The sequence below is a fragment of the Microtus pennsylvanicus genome (assembly GCF_037038515.1).
Source record: "Microtus pennsylvanicus isolate mMicPen1 chromosome Y unlocalized genomic scaffold, mMicPen1.hap1 SUPER_Y_unloc_4, whole genome shotgun sequence".
NCBI classification, from domain to species: Eukaryota; Metazoa; Chordata; class Mammalia; order Rodentia; family Cricetidae; genus Microtus; species Microtus pennsylvanicus.
The window spans coordinates 185,899-209,479 of NW_027460882.1; the positions used below are offsets into that span (position 1 = coordinate 185,899).

The following is a 23,581-nucleotide window of genomic DNA, read 5'->3' on the forward strand; positions in this document are numbered from 1 at the left end:
ATAGATGGCAGGGTACTTTGAGCTGTGGGAAGTCCAAGCCCACCCTTCATCCATCCAGATTTAGCAAGGTATGCATCCACAAAAAATATGATCACAAAAAGCCAGTGTATGATATGCAGACAATTGCAAGTGCCATTATCTTTGGCTTCTCCGTCTGCCCCAATTGTCAGCCACATTCACAGCTTCCAGTTTGATCCCATGTTCTTTCATTCCCAGGTCACTGGATTAGTTGAAATCCCCTTAGTTCAGGCACAGTGTCTCATAGTGTGGACCAAGCCCTTATATTCCTGACATCCTTGCTCTTTTTCTCCATCCATCTGCTCTTCCACTGGAGCTTGGAAGCTCCATCTAGTTTTCTGATTTTGACCCTGACTTGATCTCCATCATTTGCCAAACAAAAGTTCCATGGTGGTTTTCAAGATAGTCAATCATCAGTCTGACTATGGGACAAGGCACACATAGTTCCTAGGGACATGTCACAGTGCGGTCAACCTCTCCTCCCTGCTTAAGTACCTAGAGAGGGTCACCCTATGGCCTTCTGAGAACCACTCGAGAGATATCGATCTTGACATCCCCAGAATGGCCCCATAAATTGAGATATCATCAGTGTATGTGCATTAACTTGTGTGTGTTTGTGTGTGTGTATTTAAATCACAATAACAAATGGATTGTAATATTGAAGTTTCTTCTCATCTTGAGAAGAATATTTGCTACAGAAACACTCTCACAGTAATAGTGAGAGTGTAAACTATCTAAAAAAGGAGAAATAACTGGAGGAATCCCCCAGGAGTTAGGCTCAGTGTCCCAGGAATTACGCCCAAGGAAAGTCAATGAACTCAGTGATGGAAGATAAAACCCAGCCTAAATAAAACCCTAAATCATTTAGGTGGAACATGAGATACTCTTTCAACAGTTACAAGAGGTCTAAAATGCCTGGACTGGAACATAAGGGGAACACAATGACGTGGAGCTGAGAGTGCATGGCAAAACTGATTGGATCTGGCAAAAATTATGTAAGCATACCAAGGAAACCACCAGTGGGACAAAACCCTAAGAAATCTGTATGACAACATATCATGTTGAACATAATGAGATTTATAGACAAAGGAAACATCTTAATTATGTCACTGTCACACAGGTGATGATGAACCAGTTCCATCGTAGAGTGACTCCCTGCTGTGTTTAAGATAACCTGTCAATTCTGTCTAGTCAGTTACAAGGAAATTTGCATTAATTGCACAGATTAACTATCAGCATCATTTACTGCACAATCAAAGGCAAGGCAAAGAAATCATAGACATGTTGTTGAATGCTGATGATGTTATTGGGAGTTTTGATGGGTTTTTTTCTTAAAGGGAAATCATCGGTGATTCTCATGCATGAAGCAGATCCTTTCTCTGTGATGTTTCCTGAATAGCCACTGAGATACCAGTCCATTGAGTTGTGGTCTCTCTCTCTTTTAAAAAGCAACTTCTACCTTCAGCTTGATCTCTTGCTTGAGCTTCCCTTCCGGCTACTAGGCTACTTTTCTGATCCTGCAGAGGGCTTTTGTAAGGTGATGTGGGAGTGTCATATATCAATCTGTTGATTTCATTGGCTAAGCAATAGAGGAACTGCCTTGGCCCATTTCATTGGTTAGAAGATAGGTGGGAGGAGTAGACAGAACAGAATGCCAGGAGGAAGAGGAATTGAGGTCAGACTCCGCAGCTCTGCTCTCCGGAGCAGACGCAGGAGAGACGCCATGCTACCTGCTCCAGGGAAGACGCACGCTATGAAGCTCCAACCCAGGATGGACTTAGGCTAGAATCTTCCCGGTATGCGCACCTAGGGGCACTACACAGATGATTAGAAATGGGCCAGAGCAGTGTTTAAAAGAATACAGTGTCCGTGTAATTATTTGGGGCATAAGCTACCCGAGCCAGGCGGCTGGGCATTTGGGGACGCAACCCTGCCGCCGTCCATATTACTACAAATGGCGCCCAACGTGGGGCTCGAACCCACGACCCTGGGATTAAGAGTCCCATGCTCTACCGACTGAGCTAGCCGGGCCAGGCGGCTGGGGATTTGGGGACGCAACCCTGCCGCCGTCCATATTACTACAAATGACGCCCAGACGTGTGGCTAACTGAGTCCACAGAAAGCCTGAGAAAGCTTAGAAAAGAATAGAGTAAAGCATGTTTCTTACGGCAATTTCTTGGGTCTGCTCTACTTGCTAGAGGCAAGCAAGCGCCTCATCTAAGAGAGGCTTCCTGACTCAGCTTCAGCTGCAAAGCCTGCAGCTCATTAAGAGGTCCTGCCACGAAACACTTAAACAGTGTTGACAAAAACCTGAACGCATGTTTTTCGGTTTTTAACCGTAGCAGGAAAAAAGCTGCGCTGTTTAAAAATGCCGGCTTTCTGGGCCATCCTGCCAGGGCAAACTCTGACTGTTTGAGGCAGGAGGGCCAGCTACCGAGAGAGGATTTGAGTGTTGTCTGTTGTAGCTTGCTGGCTGGCAGGGACCTTGAACCGCCATAGAGGTGTGGCTATAAACATGGCTGCAGCCTGTATATCCGCCATGAGGCTGGAAAGCTAAGGAATGGACTGGATCTAGCTGGCAAAGCCATGCCTTTAGTCCTACTGAGATTGCTTGGCAAATTAAAGACTCACGTGGTCAGAAAAAGAGAGATATACAGTTAAAGAGAGATTCAAAGACAGAGAAAATTTCTGAATGGTTTAAAGTGTGTTAAAATATATGCAAGCTGAAAGTTGAAGTTCTTAAAGCAAAAAACAAAAAAAAAAGGAAGAGAGTTGTTGTGTGTACACACCTTTAATCCCAACACTTGGGAGGCAGAGGGAGATAGACCTCTGTGACTTCAAGGTGTGGTAGCACACGCCTTTAATCCCAGTGCCTAGAAGGCAGAGACAAACAGATCTCTGTGAGTTCAAGGTGTAGTAGCAAACACCTTTAATCCCAATGCCTGGGACGCAGAGACAGGCGGATCTCTGAGAGTTCAAAGACAGCCTGGTCTACAGATGTGCGCTCAAAAAGCAAAAAGTTAACGTAGGAATGTCACAGCTTAGATTCTTAAGCGCCTAGTGATTTAAAGGCGCAAATCAAAAGTGCTCCTGGATAGTAAAAAATTGCAGATTCACAATAGGACAGATTCAGACCACTAAACGAGTCACACTGTTGGATGAATGTACGTAGGCTTGGGAGAGAGAAGAAAAAGAATATAGAGAATAAAGTTAATGTTTTTTAAAAAAAAAGGTAAAGTCTTTAAAGAGACAGAATAAAGTAAAGTGATAGAGTAAAAATAAGTCGCGTAAAGATGAAAAATTCACAGAGAGTCTGGATTCTTTGTATTATTATGTTTTCTTTAAAATTTTTGACTGTGTAGGAGCTAAGTACAGAGAGACATTTCATTATATGGGCTGCCCAGTGGAACCAGAACGGATATCATGAGGGTATGATATCAGAATTTGGGTCTAAGGATATGATGCTTTGGAGAGAGTCTTCTTTTGTTTTCACAGAGGACCAGACCCTTTGGATTTCTTCTATCCCGATTTGGTATGATAGACCACGACCTCCTGAAATGTTCCTGTGAACGCCCTCAAAAAATTACGTCACTCAACTGCCAACTGAGATAAACCTGGCACACAGGTTACACCCTAAATGATCTGATTAACAGAGCCCCCATTCAGCAGGAAGCAGTTTGGAGAGAAAAAACTGCGCCCATGTTCCCAAATATAGTTTATAAATGTTCTTTTACATTTAAAGGGGGATATGATATAGACATGAATAATTTGCATTAGTATAGATTTTGCTTTATTGATAGAGATTTACGGTTAATTTTGTTATATGTATGAATGTTTCTGATGTAATTTTTACTTGATAACTGTTTTGTTATATGTAATTTTGCTATGTTAAGTTTAAAGCCTTCGTTTTTTTGTTTAAACAGAAAAAGTGGAAGTGATGTGGGAGTGTCATATATCAATCTGTTGATTTCATTGGCTAAGCAATAAAGGAACTGCCTTGGCCCATTTCATTGGTTAGAAGATAGGTGGGAGGAGTAGACAGAACAGAATGCCAGGAGGAAGAGGAAGTGAGGTCAGACTCCGCAGCTCTGCTCTCCGGAGCAGACACAGGAGAGACGCCATGCTACCTGCTCCAGGGAAGACGCACGCTATGAAGCTCCAACCCAGGATGGACATAGGCTAGAATCTTCCCGGTATGCACACCTAGGGGCGCTACACAGATGATTAGAAATGGGCCAGAGCAGTGTTTAAAAGAATACAGTGTCCGTGTAATTATTTGGGGCATAAGCTAGCCGAGCCAGGCGGCTGGGGATTTGGGGACGCAACCCTGCCACCATCCATATTACTACAGTAAGGGATTGTGATCTCTAAGTTTTTCCCCTTTCAAGAACTAATCATTCTATTAATCACAATTCTAAACTGCTGTGGGAGTTTGTTTGTGACTTATGCCTTCACATGTGATACAAGCGACCTGTGTGTATAGGGTCTTCTCTCTGTTCATGTGGGGAAGGCATGGCAGCAGGAGTAGATGGCTGCTCATTCTCTGTAAGGAAATCAGTAAACAGTGGGGACCAAGTACAAGGATGTCCTGAAATATTAAGTCTTGTCCTTTCAAGGCCCCAAAGCCTCCAGCTAGGTTCAGGGTCACGACAATCTCCAAAACCCACCGAGCATGAAGTATTCAGAACCAGAAGCCTGTGTGTGCCATATCACATAAATTCATCGTGAGTACACCAATCTGTTTTTTTTTTTTAATACTAAATTATTTTGTCCCATCGGAACGATCTATATTACCAATTAACCAAATTTGCTGCATCTTTGGTGTCCTAGAATTGCTTTAAATTGTTGCTGGGACAGTCTTACAAACCTTCCTGTGCTGTTATGAGACCTTAAGGGGACAGCACTTATTTCAGAAATCAAAGGCAGTTGGGTTCAATCCTATGGTTAGCTGTTAGCTAGACACTGGAAGGATGGATTTGACTAAGAAAGGGAGACAGCATACATGGAGGCAGGTAACCTTTCCTTTGCAAAATGACCCATTTTGAGGCCTTACTTCAGGCTCTTCTCTTCTCTTAATCTTGGTTGTTTTATTAGTTTAGGAGAAGAATTAAAACTCCATTCACAGTATCTGTGAACCTGAATGAGTTAAGTATGTGTGACCAACTTGATGTCTGCCTGTCTGTCAACAGGGCCAGAGTTCAGGGGCATCTGATGCATAGCACAGGAATGTCAGCCATCAATCTCTGGTCCACCTAACTCTACAGCATTAGAGTTGTCATGGTTGCTCATCTGATCTTCCTCATATGATCTCCATCCACAGAGATGTCAGAAAAATCCTCCCCTGAGAGTGCAAGTTCTTTACAAATGAAAGATTATACAACAGAAGACACATGGGAGATTTATATGGGCAAGCTGTTGAAAGGATAAAGTGACAGAAGAAGTTTATTGATTAATTAAAGAAAGAATCCGCTTTAGCTGATAGGTTAGAACATAGGTAGGTGGAGTAAACAAAATAGAATGCCGGGAGGAAGAGGTAGTGAGCTCAGAGAAGCCATGCTGCCCTCTCCCCGGCAGATGCCATAGCTCTGATCTCTGAGGCAGATGTCGATGCAGCCAGCCACCATGTCAGACATGCTGAATTTTTCCTGGTAAGCGCACCTCATAATACTACACTGATTATTAGAATTGGGTTAAAATGCTGAATCTAATGGGCCAGCAGTGTTTAAAAGAATACAGTTTTTGTGTATTTATTTCAGGCATAACCTTTATGCGGCCGTGGTGCTGGGGACACAGCCTCGCTGCTCAAATAACTACAGAATGGCTTGCAGCCTTCTGGACAATTGAATCCACTGAAAGCCTGAGAAAGCTTGGGAAAGAGTAAAGCATGTTTTCTTGGTAGCAGCGATTTCTCGGTCTGCTCTGCTTGCTAGAAGAAAGCAAGGGCTCTCATCTAAAAGAGGCTTGCTGACTCAGCTTCAGCTGCAAAACCCTGCAGCCCTTAAGAGGTCCTGCCACAAAACATTTAAATGGTGTTGATAAAAGCCAACTGAATGATTGTATGTTTTCAGCAGTAGCAGGGAAAAAAGCTGTGTTGTTTTAAAATGCCAGATTTCTGGGCCATCCTGCCTGGGCAAACTCTGACTGTTTGATGAAGGAGGGCCAGCTACAGAAAGAGGGCTTGAGTGTTGTCTGTTGCAGCCTCTTTGATGGCAAGGAACCTGAAACACTGTAGACATGTGGCAATGAATGCAGCTCTGTTCGGTACCTCAGCCACAAGGTTGGAATGGCAGAAAGCTAAGGAATGGGCTACATCTGGCCAGCAAAGCCACGGCTTTAGTCCTACTGAGATTGCTTGGTAAATGAAAGACTCATGTGGTCAGAAAAACAGAGAGAGAAATAGAGTAAAGAGAGATTCAAAGACAAAGAAAATTTTTAAATGATTTACAGTGGGTTAAAAATATGTGCAGGCTAAAATTTGAAGTTCTTAAAGTTAAAAAAAAGGAAGAGAGTTGTTGGGTGTGGTAGTACACACCTGTAAACCCAACACATGGGAGGCAGAGGGAGATTGACCTCTGTACCTTCAGGGTGAGGTAGCACATGCCTTTAATCCCAATGCCTTGAAGGCAGAGACAAACAGATCTTTGTGAGTTCAATGTGTAGTAGCATACACCTTTAATCCCAATGCCTGAAAGGCAGAGAGAGGCAGATCTCTGAGACTTCAAGGACAGACAGGTATACAGAGTTATTCCAGGTCAAAGATACAGAGAACCTGTCTCAAAAGGCAAAAAATAAAAAGGAAAAATAAACAAAATAGAGGTTAAATTGAAGCGCACAAAGATGGAAAATTCACAGCGAATTTTGATATTGTATGCTATTATGCTCTTTTTGAATCATTTGAATTTTGAGGCAGTAGCAATAGCTGCTAAAAGATGTTTCTTTATAAAAGCTGCTGAAATAATCCAACATAGATATTTTGAAAATGCCTTGACTTTGGAATTTGGATCTAAGGACATGATGCTTGGGAAAGGAGTTTCTATTTTGTTTTCACAGAGGGTGATAGTCTGTGGATGCCTCTATCCTAATATGGTAGGATGGACCACGCCCTACTTAAAGGTTGCTGTGAACACCTTTAAAAAATTGCTTCGCTCAACTGCCAACTGAGATAAAACAATAATGATGGCACCATTCAGTAGGAAGCATTTTGGAGAGAAAAAACTGCACCCACGTTCCCAAATATGGCTTATAAACGTTCTTTTACATTTAAAGTGGGATGTGATATAGATATGAATATTTGCATTAGTATAGATTTTGCTTTTCTGATAGAGATTTTAGGTCAATTTTGTTATATGTATATGCATTTTTGATCTTCATTAAGGTATTGTGATTGTGTAGTTCATTTAAAAATATAATGTATATAGGTTATTAATGGATAATCGTTAAAAATAGACAAGTTTGTAGTCATGTTAGTTAGATTTACTAGCTACATATATATATATATATATATATATATATATATATATTTCAGTTAGATAGGCATTATTCATATCTCTCTAGACTACAAAATAGGGTATTTAATGTTTTAGCACCTTAGGGTTTTTCATGACAGTGAGACACTCTACTCTTGGCAGCACATATCTACTTCAGGAAGAAGATGGGCATCAAAGAGGATCCTTATGGAGTTTGATAGCCATTTGGGGAAGAAACTGCTCTTGCCTGGATTGTTGCATAAACTGTACACAGAAAACACTCAGAGAGAGGACTACTGAACTTGCCTAAAGGTGAGATGATCTTTCCGTGTTCCTGATTCAGGAAAGGGTCAGCAAAACATTCTTCAAGACAAGCAGATAGTGACTGCCTTTGAAATTTCCTGCTTCATGGAAATGTCTGCTGGAAACTATGGGCCTGTAGGCTGAGGATGGAAACACCAACGGTACAGAGGAACTTTGGGTGACTGTCCAGGCAGCGAGATGTCTCTGTCATTTCTAGAGTTTGAAAATGGCTTACTTTTTGTTTGCTTAGGTAATACTGTATTATTCTGGAGTCTCTGATGGAGTTGAAGAAGAGATAGATAGTTATAGTTTTCCATTGTTATGATAAAAGATAAAATAGATATAAATATTGTAACTGTAATTCTTGCTTGATAACTGTTTTGTTATATGTAATTTTGCTATGTTAAAGTTAAAGATTCCGTTCTTGTTTAAACAGAAATAGGAGTAATGATGGAGTATAGGTCATTGGTTAATTAAATAAAGAAACTCTTTGGCCTGAAAGGTTAGAACATAGGTGGGTGGAATAAACATAAGAGAATGCTGGGAGGAATAGGAATTGAGCTTAGAGATGCCATGCACCTCTTCCATGGGCAGAAATGGTAGCTCTGCACTCTGAGGCAGATGGCGATACAGCCAGCCACCAGGTCAGACATGCTAAATCTTTCCTTCTAAGCGCACCTCATGCTGCAACATACATTATTAGACATGGGTTAAGAGGCTGAAAAGAATGGGTCAGGCAGTGTTGAAATGAATAGTTTTGTGTTGTTGTTTCAGAGCATAACCTTACAATGCGGCCCCATGGGGATGCAGCCCTGCTGCTCAAATTTCTACAATCAAGGGGGAAATGGAAGAAGGGGAGAATGAAGAGAGAGAGACAAGGAAGAATGGATGAATTCAATCATTCTTTGGAAAAATGAGTGAACCAATGAATGAGGAGACCTAGTAGGAAATAATGTTCTGCATTCCCTCAGAGAGTCAGGTCAAATTAAGGATTGACAAGGTTTTCCACTAAGGAGGAGGCTTATTCCATTTTACCTTCTTTGTGCTCCAGGCCCACCCACAAGAGTGATGATGAGGACAGGGAGAAGAAGAGGAGAGGGTGTACCAGAATTCCCTGGTACAATTTCTCACCCAAATTGTAGCCAAATCACCTGACCTGGGACAGCTGATCTACATGCTGGACCCTAACTTCCAGTTTGACAACTCTAAAATTTTAACCAAGTTTGTGAAGATGAAGGAACCAAAAATAGCCCAGTTACAGGATGGCAGGTTCCTTCCAGGATGGGAGTCAGACATCAGTACCATACTGGTATTTGGTGGTTTGATGGGTGTGTGGGGTCTTTGCCAGACTCCACCTAGCATCATGGATTCCCTACTTTACTGATATTATGGAGTTCGGTGCATTCATCCTATGTGTGCATGTCACACACTAGTGGGCATCATATGTACATGTTTATCCTGTGTGTGGGTGAGTGTGTTCATGAGTTTTATAGCCCAAGTACTACAGAACATGATCAATGAAAGGGAACACTGTTTTCCAGATATGGCAGGGCAATTATTTAAATGAACTGACAAGGGTTGGATGGCATGGATAAGACCTATGAGAGTTCAAGGCATACCGAATCCAGGCATGACAAAGTAGGTGGCAGACAGAATTCTGGCAAAACTAAGTAGGTAGCTTGATGTCCAACTTACTGGAGAAGAGCAACTGAGCGGAGACACTTTTCACTAAGCAACATGCTCTTATGGAGTTAAAACATCCTTTGACTTACAGCCAGTACGAATTAAACCATTCATCAAATGAAACCTAATTTTCTCTGATTTTGAGTATACATTTGTGTCCCTTCCTGATTAATCTACTCTTTATCCTCTTAAGTCCATATACCTCACGCTGATATCGGTCACATCTTTCCATTTGACATGGTTTTCCCTCAAGCTTCATACCGCCCCGAGATCATACAACTTTTTGTCCCCTCCCCACTGCTTCCTTGACAGCCATCTTGTCCTTTACCACACCACGCATCCCCAGTCCTTTACTCTCCAAGGGGAAAAGACCATAAATCCTGCTTTGTTTTGAGGCATGTATTTCTGTGATGCCCCATCCACCAAACACAATCCATCATTGACCAAATAACACAACATGTTAACAAATTTTTATTCTTTGAGAAAGAATAATCCATTGGAAAAGATACCAGGATTCATAGAAGACCTGAGGTATCTCTGAAAAAACACATTCCCAAAGAGAGAATTAAGTCTGACCCTCAAAATTTGAGAATTTCACTTTAACAGATCTTCACTAAATCATAGACATAGATATGGAAGTCATTATCAAACTTGATGAAATACACAGAAGGTTTGTTGGGAACTTGGCAAATAATTTTACCTATCTCTTGGGTTCCATCTTTTTTTCTTGTACTGCACTCTTTTGCCCTCCAAGGAATCCCTGCCTAATTCCAAAGTCACCTCTACTGGAGGACATTCAGGCGTGATGTGGAGGTTGCCTTCAATGGAATCATCATGATGGTGGTAAAGGTACAGGACCGGATCATTCTCGTTGACAATATAGAAACAGGTCGTTATCGTCTGCACCTCATCTGGGACCACGCCACTCCACTCTTCCTTAGAGCCTGGCATGATGTGGAGGTTGCCTTCCAGGTAGTCATCCAGGAGGTGGTAAATGTACAAGACCGGATCTTTCTTGTAGGTAATATAAAACCAGGTCTTCATGATTGGCACCTCTTCTAGGACCATCCCGTTCCTTCATACTTAGAGCCATTTGTGCCCATGAATGTATGTTTCACTGCTCTGCCAACTATGGTGTTTGAGAGATGAGTGTCTGTCACCTGAGGAAATGGCATATTATTAGGCAGGATCTTCAGGTTTAAAATCCTTTCATCACTATGAAGCTCCAAGCCATAGACACAATCAATCCCATCATATTTCAACAAATAGAGAGAGGGATATGTTGGCAGTTGATCTAGAATGATGGCTTTCCAATGGGTGACTGGTTCATTGGCTTCCTTCCAGCCATGAGAAAGTCTGCGGCCAATAATATTCTCCAGGGCCTCAAAAGGCTTACTAAGTTTTTGCTTCTGGAGCGATGGCCCATTCTTCTTCTGGAGATGTGGCATGCAACTCATACTAAGAGGCATCTTCATCATGGCGGGAGACTTTCTGAGATAGGCCACAGCACTCCTGTTCCACTGTCTCTTGGCTCTGTTTCTGTGCTTGGGCTTCATAGCTGCCAATATCTACATAGGAAGAACTCTTCAGTTTAAATCAGACACAAAGTGGTTTCCTCCACCATAAGTGCCTGCAAGGATAAGAAGGTGAGCATGTGAGGTCAAGGCTCTTTTTAGGAATAACTTTGGAGCAGGTGAAAAAGGCAGGGCTGAATAGATTTGGATACCAAAATGGAATATGTTCTTAAGAAATTAATAGGAAAAGTATCAAACTCTTGTCTACAGCTCAGTATATGTGTATCAGAGACATATTCCTGCTGCAAAATGCAATTGACCTCTACTGAGAAACCTACTTCCTGACTTACTATATCAATGAGAGAGGAAGCTATGCCTATACCTAAAGTGAGAAAGAAATATCTGAACAGATGGCAAAGAATTCAAAGAACAGCCACTCCTCTCCTTACCACTCAAGCTACTGGTTAGTTGGCTGATCTATAACCACCTGCCCAAGGTCATGGCACTCCAGTCCACTGGCTCTCTCTATTGTGTCTCCTGATCCAGATCCAGGTTGATTACATAAAGATATTCTGTATCTTCATTAGAGAAGTGAGTACTGTGAGTCAAACTGCCAAAAGAAAGAAACATTTCTGCAAATAACGAAAGCTTAACTTCTTCCTTTCCAATACAAATACCCTTGATCTCCTTATGTTGTCTTTTTGCTATTGCTAGAACTTCAAGCACTATATTGAAGAGGTATGGAGAGAGTGGACATCCTTGTCGTGTTCCTGATTTTAGTGGGATGGCTTTGAGTTTTTCTCCGTTCAATTTAATGTTAGCTGTTGGCTTGCTGTAAATAGCTTTTATTATATTTAAGTAGGATCCTTGCATCCCTATTCTCTCCAAGACCTTTATCATGAAGGGGTGTTGAACTTTGTCGAATGCTTTTTCAGCATCTAATGAAATGATCATATGATTTTTTTCTTTCAGTTTATTTATATGGTGGATTACATTGATAGATTTTCATATGTTGAACCAGCCCTGCATCTCTGGGATGAAGCCTACTTGATCATAATGGATAATTTTTCTAATGTGTTCTTGGATTCGTTTTGCCAGTATTTTGTTGAGGATTTTTGCGTCGATGTTCATGAGTGTGATTGGCCTGTAATTCTCCTTCCTGGTTGAGTCTTTGTGTGGTTTTGGTATCAAAGTAACTGTAGCTTCATAGAAGGAGACAAAAGTATATGCTCAACTATGTTCATGGCAGCATTGTTTGTAATAGCCAGAACCTGGAAACAACCTAGATGCCCTTCAACGGAAGAATGGATGAAGAAAGTATGGAATATGTACATATTAGAGTATTACTCAGCAGTAAAAAACAAGGACTTCTTGAATTTTGCATACAAATGGATGGAAATAGAAAACACTATCCTGAGTGAGGTAAGCCAGACCCAAAAAGAGAAACATGGGATGTACTCACTCATATTTGGTTTCTAGCCATAAATAAAGGACATTGGGCTTATAATGCATGTTCCTAGAGAAGCTAAGTAAGAAGGTGAACCCAAAGACAAACACATAGGCATCCTCATGAATATTAACCTTCATCAGGCTATGAAAGGAGACAGAGACAAAGGAGCACGGGACAAAAATCTCAAGGTCCAAAACAGGAGCAGAAGGAGAAGGAGCACGAGCAAGGAACTCAGGACACGAGGGGTGCACCCACACACTGAGACAATGGGGATGTTATATCAGGAACTCACCAAGGCCAGCTGGCCTGGGTCTGAAAAAGCAGGGGATAAATCTGGACTGGCTGAACATAGAGTACAATGAGGAATACTGAGAACTCAAGAACAATCGCAGAGGGTTTTTGATCCTACTGCAGGTACTGGCTTTGGGGGAGCCTAGGCAGTATGGATGCTCACCTTAGGAGACCTGGATAGAGGTGGGCGGTCCTTGGGCTTCCCACAGGTCAGGGAACCCTGATTGCTCTTCGAGCAGATGAGGGAGGGTGACTTGATCAGGGAAGGGGGAGGGTAATGGGAGGCGGTTGCGGGGAGGAGGCAGAAATCCTTAATAAATAAATAAATTAAATAAAAAAAATAAATGATATACCACTATAATTCTTCCCCTATTGTTCTTGTAACACTGAAAAAAAATAAATAATGGAAATCCAAAAAAAAAAGAAAAGAAAAGAAAGAAACATTAATCTGTGCAACAGCATCTATTAGAAATAATTATCTTTTAAAACACATATGGACAAAGAGGATCTTTGCCATTTAAGTGGACTGAGGAATTGGACAATTTTAGCAAAGAAAGAGTGGGGAGAATACTGACATTAACCGTCCCCAAGCTATCAAATATAGGAGCTGTTAACGACATAAATTTTGGACCCAGAGCAGATTTGAAAGAAACCTTTCTTTGACTACAGAGGTCCTAGTTGCTTCCTAAACATATTTACCAAAAGAAAATAACTTGGCTCTCTAGATTCCAACTTCTGGAAATTCGGTTGAACCGTTGTGGAGCCCAAGAGCTGAACTGACCTCCTCAGCCACCGTGAAGATAGTAAGCCCACCTTCACAGAAGACTAGTGCTTCATGTGGAACAGAGTTGCCACGACCAACAAAAGCTTTGTGACATCATCAAGGCTCTACTTATGTCATAAAACTCCTCCTAGCCAGGTTTCTTCCCTACTAACCCCCAGAAATATCCAGCATACAGGACCTAAAATGCTGCTCATACAGCCCCATGAAGACCCAAAATAAAAACCCCAATCTTCTTCCCAATTACTTGAGTCATATTTTCCAAGTAACTCAACCCCTTTATGTGTGTTTTTTTTTTTTTTTCTGTAAAATAATTTTTGGTCTGAGTCAACAACTCACATGAATGTTTTTTTTTTCCTAGCTCCAATGTCCTCATTGGTTATTTTCTATTGATTTTTCCATTACTTCATAATAATAATTATCAAAATTTCCACTTCTCTTCCTCCTCCCACATTCTTCTTGCTCCGCAAATAAACCTCTTCACTCAAACACCAGTCCAAATAGAGGGTAGGGTACTTTGAGCTGTGCGAAGTCCAAGCCCACCCTTCATCCATCCAGATTTAGCAAGGTATGCATCCACAAAAAATATGATCACAAAAAGCCAGTGTATGATATGCAGACAATTGCAAGTGCCATTATCTTTGGCTTCTCCGTCTGCCCCAATTGTCAGCCACATTCAGAGCTTCCAGTTTGATCCCATGTTCTTTCATTCCCAGGTCACTGGATTAGTTGAAATCCCCTTAGTTCAGGCACAGTGTCTCATAGTGTGGACCAAGCCCTTATATTCCTGACATCCTTGCTCTTTTTCTCCATCCATCTGCTCTTCCACTGGAGCTTGGAAGCTCCATCTAGTTTTCTGATTTTGACCCTGACTTGATCTCCATCATTTGCCAAACAAAAGTTCCATGGTGGTTTTCAAGATAGTCAGTCATCAGTCTGACTATGGGACAAGGCACACATAGTTCCTAGGGACATGTCACAGTGCGGTCCACTTCTCCTCCCTGGTTAAGTACCTAGAGAGGGTCACCCTATGGCCTTCTGAGAACCACTCAGAGATATCGATCTTGACATCCCCAGAATGGCCCCATAAATTGAGATATCATCAGTGTATGTGCATTAACTTGTGTGTGTTTGTGTGTGTGTATTTAAATCACAATAACAAATGGATTGTAATATTGATGTTTCTTCTCATCTTGAGAAGAATACTTGCTACAGAAACACTCTCACAGTAATAGTGAGAGTGTAAACTATCTAAAAAAGGAGAAATAACTGGAGGAATCCCCCAGGAGTTAGGCTCAGTGTCCCAGGAATTACGCCCAAGGAAAGTCAATGAACTCAGTGATGGAAGATAAAACCCAGCCTAAATAAAACCCTAAATCATTTAGGTGGAACATGAGATACTCTTACAACAGTTACAAGAGGTCTAAAATGCCTGGACTGGAACATAAGGGGAACACAATGACGTGGAGCTGAGAGTGCATGGCAAAACTGATTGGATCTGGCAAAAAATATGTAAGCATACCAAGGAAACCACCAGTGGGACAAAACCCTAAGAAATCTGTATGACAACATATCATGTTGAACATAATGAGATTTATAGACAAAGGAAAGATCTTAATTATGTCACTGTCACACAGGTGATGATGAACCAGTTCGATCTAGAGTGACTCCCTGCTGTTTTTAAGATAACCTGTCAATTCTGTCTAGTCAGTTACAAGGAAATTTGCATTAATTGCACAGATTAACTATCAGCATCATTTACTGCACAATCAAAGGCAAGGCAAAGAAATCATAGACATGTTGTTGAATGCTGATGATGTTATTGGGAGTTTTGATGGGTTTATTTCTTAAAGGGAAATCATCGGTGACTCTCATGCATGACTTTCTCTGTGATGTTTCCTGAATAGCCACTGAGATACCAGCCCATTGAGTTGTGGTCTCTCTCTCTTTTACAAAGCAACTTCTACCTTCAGCTTGATCTCTAGCTTGAGCTTCCCTTCCCGCTACTAGGCTCCTTTTCTGATCCTGCAGAGGGCTTTTGTCAGGGATTGTGATCTCTATGTTTTTCCCCTTTCAAGAACTAATCATTCTATTAATCACAATTCTAAACTGCTGTGGGAGTTTGTTTGTGACTTATGCCTTCACATGTGATACAAGTTACCTGTGTGTATTGGGTCTTCTCTCTGTTCATGTGAGGAAGGCATGGCAGCAGGAGTAGATGGCTGCTCATTCTCTGTAAGGAAATCAGTAAACAGTGGGCACCAAGTACAAGGATGTCCTGAAATATTAAGTCTTGTCCTTTCAAGGCCCCAAAACCTCCAGCTAGGTTCAGGGTCACGACAATCTCCAAAACCCACCGAGCATGAAGTATTCAGAACCAGAAGCCTGTGTGTGCCATATCACATAAATTCATTGTGAGTACACCAATCTGTTTTTTTTAATTCTAAATTATTTTGTCCCATCAGAACGATCTATATTACCAATTAACCAAATTTGCTGCATCTTTGGTGTCCTATTTGCTTTAAATTGTTGCTGGGACAGTCTTACAAACCTTCCTGTGCTGTTATGAGACCTTAAGGGGACAGCACTTATTTCAGAAATCAAAGGCAGTTGGGTTCAATCCTACGGTTAGCTGTTAGCTAGACACTGGAAGGATGGATTTGACTAAGAAAGGGAGACAGCATACATGGAGGCAGGTAACCTTTCCTTTGCAAAATGACCCGTTTTGAAGCCTTACTTCAGGCTCCTCACTTCTCCTAATCTTGGTTTCTTTATTAGTTTAGGAGAAGAATTAAAACTCCATTTACAGTATCTGTGAACCTGAATGAGTTAAGTATGTGTGAACAACTTGATGTCTGCCTGTCTGTCAACAGGGCTAGAGTTCATGGGCATCAGATGCATAGCACAGGAATGCCAGCCATCAACCTCTGCTCCAGATAACTCTAGGCATAAGGGTTATCATGGTTGCTCATCTGATCTTCCTCATATGATCTCCATCCACAGAGATATCAAAAAATAGTCCCCTGAGAGAGCAAGTTCTTTACAAATGAAAGATTATACAATAGAAGACACAAGGGAGATTAATTTGGGCAAGCTGTTGAAAGGTTAAAGTGATTGAAGAATGTCATTGCTTAATTAAGGAAAGAATCCGTGTCAGCTGATAGGTTAGAACATAGGTAGTTGGAGTAAACAAAATAGAATGCTGGGAGGAAGAGGTAGTGAGCTCAGAGAAGCCATGCTCCCCTCTCCCCGGCAGATGCCATAGCTCTGCTCTCTGAGGCAGATGTCGATGCAGCCGGCCACCATGTCAGACATGCTGAATTTTTCCTGGCAAGTGCACCTCGTTATACTACACTGATTATTAGAAATAGGTTAAAATGCTGAATCTAATGGGCCAGCAGTGTTTAAAAGAAAACAGTTTTTGTGTATTTATTTCAGGCATAACCTTCATGCGGCCGTGGTGCTGGGGACACAGCCTCGCTGCTCAAATAACTACAGAATGGCTTGCAGCCTTGTGGACAACTGAATCCACTGAAAGCCTGAGAAATCTTGGGAAAGAGTAAAGCATGTTTTCTTGGTAGCAGCGATTTCTCGGTCTGCTCTGCTTGCTAGAAGAAAGCAAGGGCTCTCATCTAAAAGAGGCTTGCTGACACAGCTTCAGCTGCAAAACCCTGCAGCCCTTAAGAGGTCCTGCCACAAAACATTTAAATGGTGTTGATAAAAGCCAACTGAATGCTTGTATGTTTTCAGCAGTAGCAGGAAAAAAAAACTGTGTTGTTTTAAAATGCCGGCTTTCTGGGCCATCCTGCCTGGGCAAACTCTGACTGTTTGAGGAAGGAGGGCCAGCTACAGAAAGAGGGCTTGAGTGTTGTCTGTTGCAGCCTCTTGGATGGCAGGACCTTGAAACACTGTAGACTCGTGGCACTGAATTCGGCTCTGTTCGGTACCTCAGCCACAAGGTTGGAATGGCAGAAAGCTAAGGAATGGGCTACATCTGGCCAGCAAAGCCATGGCTTTAGTCCTACTGAGATTGCTTGGTAAATGAAAGACTCATGTGGTCAGAAAAACAGAGAGAGAAATAGAGTAAAGAGAGATTCAAAGACAAAGAAAATTTTTAAATGATTTACAGTGTGATAAAAATATGTGCAGGCTAAAATTTGAAGTTCTTAAAGTTAAAAAAAGGAAGAGAGTTGTTGGGTGTGGTAGTACACACCTGTAAACCCAACACATGGGAGGCAGAGGGAGATTGACCTCTGTACCTTCAAGGTGAGGTAGCACATGCCTTTAATCCCAGTGCCTTGAAGGCAGAGACAAACAGATCTTTGTGAGTTCAATGTGTAGTAGCATACACCTTTAATCCCAATGCCTGAAAGGCAGAGAGAGGCAGATCTCTGAGACTTCAAGGACAGACAGGTATACAGAGTTATTCCAGGTCAAAGATACAGAGAACCTGTCTCAAAAGGCAAAAAATAAAAAGGAAAAATAAACAAAATAGAGGTTAAATTGAAGCGCACAAAGATGGAAAATTCACAGCGAATTTTGATATTGTATGCTATTATGCTCTTTTTGAATCATTTGAATTTTGAGGCAGTAGCAATAGCTGCTAAAAGATGTTTCTTTATAAAAGCTGCTGAAATAATCCAACATAGATATTTTGAAAATGCCTTGACTTTGAAATTTGGATCTAAGGACATGATGCTTTGGAAAGGAGTTTCAATTTGTTTTCACAGAGGGTGATAGTCTGTGGATGCCTCTATCCTAATATGGTAGGATGGACCACGCCCTACTTAAAGGTTGCTGTGAACACCTTTAAAAAATTGCTTCGCTCAACTGCCAACTGAGATAAATCAATAATGATGCCACCATTCAGCAGGAAGAATTTTGGAGAGAAAAAACTGCACCCACGTTCCCAAATATGGCTTATAAACGTTCTTTTACATTTAAAGTGGGATGTGATATAGATATGAATATTTGCATTAGTATAGATTTTGCTTTACTGATAGAGATTTTACGTCAATTTTGTTATATGTATATGCATTTTTGATCTTAATTAAGGTATTGTGATTGTGTAGTTCATTTAAAAATATAATGTATATAGGTTATTAATGGATAATCATTAATAATAGTCAAGTTTGTAGTCATGTTAGTTAGATTTTCTAGCTACATAGATATATATATTTCAGTTAGATAGGCATTATTCATATCTCCCTAGACTACAAGACAGGCAATTTAATATTTTAGTACCTTAGGGTTTTTCATGACAGTGAGACACTCTACTCTTGGCAGCACATATCTACTTCAGGAAGAAGATGGGCATCAAAGAGGATCCTTATAGAGTTTGATAGCCATTTGGGGAAGAAACTGCTCTTGCCTGGATTGTTGCATAAACTGTACACAGAAAACACTCAGAGAGAGGACTACTGAACTTGCCTAAAGGTGAGATGATCTTTTCGTGTTCCTGATTCAGGAAAGGGTCAGCAAAACATTCTTCAAGACAAGCAGATAGTGACTGCCTTTGAAATTTCCTGCTTCATGGAAATGTCTGCTGGAAACTATGGGCCTGTAGGCTGAGGAATGAAACCCCAACGGTGCAGAGGAACTTTGGGTGACTGTCCAGGCAGCGAGATGTCTCTGTCATTTCTAGAGTTTGAAAATGGCTTACTTTTTCTTTGCTTAGGTAATACTGTATTATTCTGGAGTCTCTGATGGAGTTGAAGAATAGATAGATAGTTATAGTTTTCCATTGTTATGATAAAAGATAAAATAGATATAAATATTGTAACTGTAATTCTTGCTTGATAACTGTTTTGTTATATGTAATTTTGCTTTGTTAAAGTTAAAGATTCCGTTCTTGTTTAAACAGAAATAGGAGTAATGATGGAGTATAGGTCATTGGTTAATTAAATATAGAAACTGTTTGGCCTGAAAGGTTAGAACATAGGTGGGTGGAATAAACATAAGAGAATGCTGGGAGGAATAGGAATTGAGCTTAGAGATGCCATGCACCTCTCCCATGGGCAGAAATGGTAGCTCTGCACTCTGAGGCAGATGGCGATACAGCCAGCCACCAGATCAGACATGCTAAATCTTTCCTTCGAAGCGCACCTCGTGCTGCAACATACATTATTAGACATGGGTTAAGAGGCTGAAAATAATGGGGCAGGCAGTGTTGAAATGAATAGTTTTGTGTTGTTATTTCGGAGCATAACCTTACAAGCGGCCCCATGGGGATGCAGCCTTGCTGCTCAAATTTCTACAATCAAGGGAGAAATTGAAGAAGGGAAGAAGGAAGAGAGAGAGACAAGGAAGAATGGATGAATTCAATCATTCCTTGGAAAAATGAGTGAACCAATGAATGAGGAGACCTAGTAAGAAAAAATGTGCTGCATTCCCTCAGAGAGTCAGGTCAAATTAAGGATTGACAAGGTTTTCCACTAAGGAGGAGGATTATTCCATTTTACCTTCTTTGTGCTCCAGGCCCACCCACAAGAGTGATGATGAGGACAGGGAGAAGAAGAGGAGAGGGTGTACCAGAATTCCCTGGTACAATTTCTCACCCAAATTGTAGCCAAATCACCTGACCTGGGACAGCTGATCTACATGCTGGACCCTAACTCCCAGTTTGACAACTCTAACATTTTAACCAAGTTTGTGAAGATGAAGGAACCAACAATAGCGCAGTTACAGGATGGCAGGTTCCTTACAGGATGGGAGTCAGACATCAGTACCATACTGGTATTTGGTGGTTTGATGGGTGTGTGGGGTCTTTGCCAGACTCCACCTAGCATCATGGATTCCCTACTTTACTGATATTATGGAGTTGGTGCATTCATCATATATGTGCATGTCACACACAAGTGGGCATCGATGTACATGCTTATCTTGTGTGTGGGTGAGTGTGTTCATGAGTTTTATAGACCAAGTAATACAGAACATGATCAATGAAAGGGAATACTGTTTTCCAGATATGGCATGGCAATTATTTAAATGAACTGACAAGGGTTGGATGGCATGGATAAAACATATGAGAGTTCAAGGCATACCGAATCCAGGCATGACAAAGTAGGTGGCAGACAGAATTCTGGCAAAACTAAGTAGGTAGCTTGATGTCCAACTTACTGGAGAAGAGCAACTGAGCGGAGACACTTTTCACTAAGCAACATGCTCTAGTGGAGATCAAACATCCTTTGACTTACAGCCAGTACGAATTAAACCATTCATCAAATGAAACCTAATTTTCTCTGATTTTGAGTATACATTTGTGTCCCTTCCTGATTAATCTACTCTTTATCCTCTTAAGTCCCAATACCTCACGCTGATATAGGTCACATCTTTCCATTTGACATGGTTTTCCCTCAAGCTTCATACCGCCCCGAGATCATACAACTTTTTGTCCCCTCTCCACTTCTTCCTTGACAGCCATCTTGTCCTTTACCACACCACGCATCCCCAGTCCTTTACTCTCCAAGGGGAAAAGACCATAAATCCTGCTTTGTTTTGAGGCATGTATTTCTGTGATGCCCCATCCACCAAACACAATCCATCATTGACCAAATAACACAACATGTTGACAAATTTTTATTATTTGAGAAAGGATAATCCATTGGAAAATATACCAGGATTCATAGAAGACCTGAGATATCTCTGAAAAAACACATTCCCAAAGAGAGCATTAAGTCTGCCCCTCAAAATTTGAGAATTTCACTTTAACAGATCTTCACCAAATCATAGACATAGATATGGAAGTCATTATCAAACTTGATGAAATACACAGAAGGTTTGTTGGAAACTTGGCAAATAATTTTACCTATCTCCTGGTTTCCATCTTTTTTGTTGTACTGCACTCTTTTGCCCTTCAAGGAATCCCTGCCTAATTCCAAAGTCACCTCTACTGGAGGACATCCAGGCGTGATGTGGAGGTTGCCTTCAATGGAATCATCATGATGGTGGTAAAGGTACAGGACCGGATCATTCTCGTTGACAATGTAGAAACAGGTCGTTATGGTCTGCACCTCATCTGGGACCACGCCACTCCACTCTTCCTTAGAGCCTGGCATGATGTGGAGGTTGCCTTCCAGGTAGTCATGAAGGAGGTGGTAAATGTACAAGACCGGATCTTTCTTGTAGGTAATATAAAACCAGGTCTTCATGATTGGCACCTCTTCTAGGACCATCCCGTTCCAGTCATTCTTAGAGCCATTTGTTCCCATGAATGTATGTTTCACTGCTCTGCCAACTATGGTGTTTGAGAGATGAGTGTCTGTCACCTGAGGAAATGGCACATTATTAGGCAGGATCTTCAGGTTTAAAATCCTTTCATCACTATGAAGCTCCAAGCCATAGACACAATCAATCCCATCATATTTCAACAAATAGAGAGAGGGATATGTTGACATTTGATCTAGAATGATGGCTTTCCAATGGGTGACTGGTTCATTGGCTTCCTTCCAGCCATGAGAAATTCTGCGGCCAACAATATTCTCCAGGGCCTCAAAAGGCTTACTAAGTTTTTGCTTCTGGAGCGATGGCCCATTCTTCTTCTGGAGAGGTGGCATGCAACTCATACTAAGAGGCATCTTCATCATGGCGGGAGACTTTCTGAGATAGGCCACAGCACTCCTGTTCCACTGTCTCTTGGCTCTGTTTCTGTGCTTGGGCTTCATAGCTGCCAATCTCTGCATAGGAAGAACTCTTCAGTTTAAATCAGACACAAAGTGGTTTCCTCCACCATAAGTGCCTGCAAGGATAAGAAGGTGAGGATGTGAGGTCAAGGCTCCTTTTAGGAATAACTTTGGAGCTGGTGAAAAAGCAGGGCTGAATAGATTTGGATACCTAAATGTAATATGTTCTTAAGAAATTAATAGGAAAATTATCAAACTCTTGTCTACAGCTCAGTATATGTGTATCAGAGACATATTCCTGCTGCAAAATGCAATTGACCTCTACTGAGAAACCTACTTCCTGACTTACTATATCAATGAGAGACGAAGCTATGCCTATACCTAAAGTGAGAAAGAAATATCTGAACAGATGGCAAAGAATTCAAAGAACAGCCACTCCTCTCCTTACCACTCAAGCTATTGGTTAGTTGGCTGATCTATAACCACCTGCCCAAGGTCATGGCACTCCAGTCCACTGGCTCTCTCTATTGTGTCTCCTGATCCAGATCCAGGTTGATTACATAAAGATATTCTGTATCTTCATTAGAGAAGTGAGTACTGTGAGTCAAACTGCCAAAAGAAAGAAACATTAACCTGTGCAACAGCACCTATTAGAAATAATTATCTTTTAAAACACATATGGACAAAGAGGATCTTTGCCATTTAAGTGGACTGAGGAATTGGACATTTTTAGCAAAGATAGAGTGGGGAGAATACCCGACATTAACCATCCCCCAGCTATCAAATATAGGAGCTGTTAACGACATAAATTTTGGACCCAGAGCAGATTTGAAAGAAACCTTTCTTTGACTACAGAGGTCCTAGTTGCTTCCTAAACATATTTACCAAAAGAAAATATCTTGGCTCTCTAGATTCCAACTTCTGGAAATTCGCTTGAACAGTTGTGGAGCCCAAGAACTGAACTGACCTCCTCAGCCACCGTGAAGATAGTAAGCCCACCTTCACAGAAGACTAGTGCTTCATGTGGAACAGAGTTGCACCCCCAACCAAAGCTTTGTGACATCATCAAGGCTCTACTTATGTCATAAAACTCCTCCTAGCCAGGTTTCTTCCCTACTAACCCCCAGAAATATCCAGCATACAGGTCCTAAAATGCTGCTCATACAGCCCCATGAAGACCCAAAATAAAAACCCCAATCTTCTTCCCAATTACTTGAGTCATATTTTCCAAGTAACTCAACCCCTTTATGTGTTTTTTTTTTCTTCTGTAAAATAATTTTTGGTCTGAGTCAACAACTCACATGAATGTTTTTTTTTCCTATCTCCAATGTCCTCATTGGTTATTTTCTATTACTTCATAATAATAATTATCAAACTTTCCACTTCTCTTCCTCCTCCCCATTCTTCTGCTCCGCAAATAAACCTCTCCGCTCAAACACCAGTCCAAGTAGAGG

The 23,581-nt window shown here is 41.3% G+C and overlaps 1 non-coding gene across 1 annotated transcript; it reads right to left on the reverse strand.

Moving 5' to 3' along the window:
* Positions 1 to 1,976: 1,976 nt before the first annotated feature.
* On the reverse strand, positions 1,977 to 2,049 carry Trnak-cuu (transfer RNA lysine (anticodon CUU)). Its single transcript has one exon. It is a non-coding gene; the product is annotated as a tRNA-Lys (tRNA).
* Between the last annotated feature and the right edge of the window lie 21,532 nt (positions 2,050 to 23,581).